This window comes from Sphaeroforma arctica (assembly GCF_001186125.1).
Source record: "Sphaeroforma arctica JP610 unplaced genomic scaffold supercont1.241, whole genome shotgun sequence".
NCBI classification, from domain to species: domain Eukaryota; class Ichthyosporea; order Ichthyophonida; genus Sphaeroforma; species Sphaeroforma arctica.
This window is the reverse complement of record NW_014040317.1, coordinates 55,718-60,339: the sequence shown is the minus strand read 5'-3', so window position 1 is coordinate 60,339 and position 4,622 is coordinate 55,718.

The following is a 4,622-nucleotide window of genomic DNA, read 5'->3' as shown; positions in this document are numbered from 1 at the left end:
AGTAAATTCCCGTTCGAAGCTGTAGCTACTGCTGTAGGGTAGAACACTAAAAGAGTTTTGTGACATTCTGCGGTTCAATTCGTGCACTAAATGTAAAGATATCGTGCGTTTGTATGTAGGTTTGGTATAAGTGTGTATTCTTTTCTATTCTCGTTGTTTGTGTTTGTGTACAGTGTAATATACCATGCAAGATGATCAGAATGAACAATGATGACAGAGGTTGTAAGAAACTCAGGAAAGCTTCATTTTTAAACTTTAATATTGCACTACTTAACTTTGAGCTAGTTCGTGTACTATTATCAATCAGCCACTGCGTATGGAGCTTGAAGTTGGCCTATTTTGGTACTGGGCAATGTGTATTAAGCTTGGTACATGCTGACATGGTCAAGATATCATCACGCTGCACTTACATAGCCTGTTTATGGCTCATTGATTTATGGGCACAATTTTTAACGTTTGGATATATCGCAATTTATATTGCCATAGCCACCAGTTAAACAATCTAGTACAAGGTCGATTCGATCAGTCATTCACTTAACTTACTACAAACCCATCGATGTTGACGAATCGTACGGACCCGATAGGAATGATATCGTATGCGGCAATGTATGAACGACACATATATTGTAGTAGCAATATGGTACACTTCACTGTCGCTGTGTTCTTTCCATCGGCTATGTGAAAAGTTAGTGTGGATGTTGGTCCGTTATGTTATTTGGTAATATGTCAGAATAGGTGTGTCGTCTGGTAAACAGCCAGTTCATGTTTAGGCGGGCTTGAAAGCCCGCTTAGTCAGTACTTTCATCGTATAGTAGATTATAGCCTAAACAAAGTAAAGGAACTATCACAATACAAATCCTAAAATCATACGTAGTTTTTACAATCATGTCAGACTCTAAGGTGCACATTAAAGAACTAAACTGGGTGACAAGTACTTTTATCCGTGCGGCAGGGGGTTAACGTTCACTGCTAGGGAGTTAGAACCTAACTTCTATCCATTTGGAAAACTAGGGTACACACTGCTTCACAAAGAAGTGATGCGGAACTGGCCTTTGTAGGGGTTATGTGCACTTGGCGTGCCAGGTTTGTGTGCACACACATAATATAACGAATGAGATAGTTAATGAGGACATATTCAAACGTATGCAAGCTATAAAGCACCGCAAGCGGATTAAGCGTGAACTGAACTTCGATTAGTCACAAAATGCTGATTTATATGTTATGGAAAATCTGGTAGATATTGTGACACAACAAGGGTGAAAAATGATCTTCCAGTTGGCCTTGCAGACCATGAGGAGTTGAAGAAACAGATACCATATGACTGAACTTCAGTAGCCAAGAACTATTTTGCTGATAAAGACATTGATGCAGGTGAATTAGTCAAACACCACAGACGTGTACTGTTTTTTGAACACTTTCCGGACAACGACTGGTTGTCTTTCTACCGTAGATTGAAATAAATGACTGTGAAGAATACGTTAGATGGTAGCAAATACAAAAAACCCTAAAACCTCATGAAAAGTTCCCAAAATAAATAAATACTAAGCCCTCACGATTCATGCAAACATTAGAAACACAATATACCGAGAAGTTTCAAGAGCTGCTACTTCAAAAGCTGTAGCCTACATATTAAGGGACTTGACGATCTGTTGAAGATTGAGGCCCGCTTAAAGTTGGTTAAAGAAACCAGCTTGGTAGAGGCTATGGCGCTTGCAGACATTGCAGGCACAATCATACAAACGTCACGTGGTGCACGTGACAAGGTTGAGGGCTCGATTCTGGGCTGAGATGGAGGAGTCTGAAAAGACAAGTCTATCAAGTGTGGAGAATGTAGCCATTTCGTTAAGGACTCTTCGCTTGACGGCGACGGCAGAAATTGTGGCAAGCAAAGAGGCCACATGGCAGATGCTAGCAGATATGACGGGACAGGCCAATCGTACGACGGCTGGGAGATAGCAAAAGAATATGGCGAGAAAATTTGCTGATTCATGGTCGTACAGTGTCGTCCTGTATACTGAACAGTGGGACTAATGTAAACTTATTACCGAAAGGTTGAGCTGGACCTAACACGAATAACGATAAAATATCGGCAGGCAATGATAGCTGGTTTAATGGATCTGGTGTGCGTACCCGATCGTATGGATGGGTTGAGCTCACGGTTGGTTTTGCTGGCAGTGAGGCAGCAGACATTCCATAAGGTCGATGCAAAGGTGTTGTACGTAAATTTAGTTGAGTGGCCATGGATACGAGATTATGCACTTTGGTCGCCGACAGTCAAGACAAGAACAGACCAAGTACTAAAATTCGAGAAAGACTCGGCTTGGGTACCATCGGAGCCACCCATAAACGAAGAGTTACATGGGGAGAAATGGATGACTGCGGCAATTCGATATTTGAATAGATGGATGTTGAACAGTCTATCATCACGGGGACTGATCATGACATGATAGAAGATGATGCTAGCCCAGTTTACAAATACTACGAGGGAAAAAATATTCTCAGAAGAGAGAGGCCATCAGGGCTGAGGTTCATCATATGCTCAAGAAGCACGTCATTGAATTGTGCGTCTGTGTGGAATACTGATTGGAACCTGTAGCCGTTGGTGGTCCCCAAGAAAGAACCAAGAACATGGCGTTTCTGTGCAGATTTGGTGCCGTTAAATCGGCAAGTGAAGTTGCAGTCGTTCCGAGTACCAAAGGAAGAGAACTTAGTGCGAAGTACCCCCAAAGTATGAGTACTTCTGTTAAACTCGTACATGTGTCCAGGAAGTGCAACACGTTTACTTTTGATGGGAAGCGATATCGATACTTGAAGATGCCAAGGTGAGTGATTGAAAGGAGGTCTCCGTTATTTAAAGTCGAGGCCGCATAGGCTCTGTGGACAACGCAAACTCCTGAGAGCAAAGAAGAACTACGTAGTCTGTATGCCACTGCTAACTAGTGGCATGGATACGTACCGGGCATCTTCTTAGTCTTAGAGCTGTTAGCTAGACTTTTGAATAAGGGAGTAATATTTAAGTGGGGTGTGGAGCAACAGTATGCTTAGCATAATTTCTCGATGGCACCAGTGCTTGCTTCACCACAAGGGGTCGACGTGCAGATATTGCACACGGATTCTATTAGGGTGGACTTTGGAGCAGGACCGCACGTTACTAGGGCCGAAAGCTTAGTACCATTGTCCATTGCATTAACACGATATAACTCTGCACAACAACTGTTCTTATTTCAATACATGATTGGACGCAATAGATGTCGTATGGACCTTTGGTCGCTGGTCGATTATATTTGATAGACCATCTTGTCAGATATATGTAGAATTCTACCATTTGCAGTTGTTTGGACTTCAAAAACATATGGGCGATAATGATACTGTGCGAGGGCGACGAACTTGACGTCGGTTCCTATAGTTGCAAAACTTCAACTTCAAATATTCATATGTAAAGGGTAGCAAGATGGGCGACGCGGAGACTTTGTCTAGACTTGCTTGTGTCGATGACGAGGCCGTTGTTGTGGTGATATTATTGCTAGGGAAAGGTGATGAACCACCCACCGACGAGCTGCTACTTGAGTTACACCAGGACCACGCCCACGTGGGCTGCAAGAGATTGGCTGACTTTTACCGAAAGGTCAGCAATAAAGAAGTAAATAAGAACAAATGCCGCAGATATATACTTAAGTGACGCGATATAACTTGTGTCTTGCCTGCTATTGTATAAGAAGCCAGATACTTCATGCAGCGAATTCACGTGGATGTATTCTATATCGCGTGGAATCAGGAACAATGTACTCTAATGATCTGCTAACGCATGATAAGTTTACAACGCGAATTTGAGATCACAAGTTGTTAAGTAGGGCATCTCTGGTTAATTTGAGGGTTGTAATGTATATGTAGCAAGTTATTGGAATACCCGATTCAATCGAGGCTGGCCCAGGCAATGAGTTCGACAACAGCAATTTTGTTCGATTTTGGGCTCGATTGTATTACATGTCCATGTCACCCCGTTGGGCGTCACGAGGACAATGGTCAGATCAAGAGGGTTATCCGTATCATGAAGGACTGGTTGAATAAGAGCCTAACTTCTGGTACGGCGAACTATAGGATGTATACTCGCAAATAACCGATCAATTTATGCAGGATCTGGATGTTCGCGAACTGAACTAGTGACGTGGGGTCAAGATGAAACTCTGTGTGGAAAATCATAGATCTGACCAGCAAGAATTTGCTTAAGGCACAGGTAAAGCGTATTGCAAATGCTACAGATGTTCGCGAACTGAACTAGTGACGTGGGGTCAAGATGAAACTCTGTGTGGAAAATCATAGATCTGACCAGCAAGAATTTGCTTAAGGCACAGGTAAAGCGTATTGCAAATGCTACAGCTACTACAACCGAGCTCAAGCCGCTTGAGGTTGTTATCATGGCGTGTATGTGTCGAGACTCAACACAGCAAAAGGATGAGACGGCATGAAACGAGAGAAATACTTGTTCGTTGTTCGTGGTCCTTACGGCGATGTTCGTATACGCGGCAGCCGAACTGTATGAGCCCATTACGACCGGCTTGAGTTAGCCGTCGGCAGCCAAGAGGACCGACCGGACCCAGTGGAGATACTAGTTCCCTTTATAT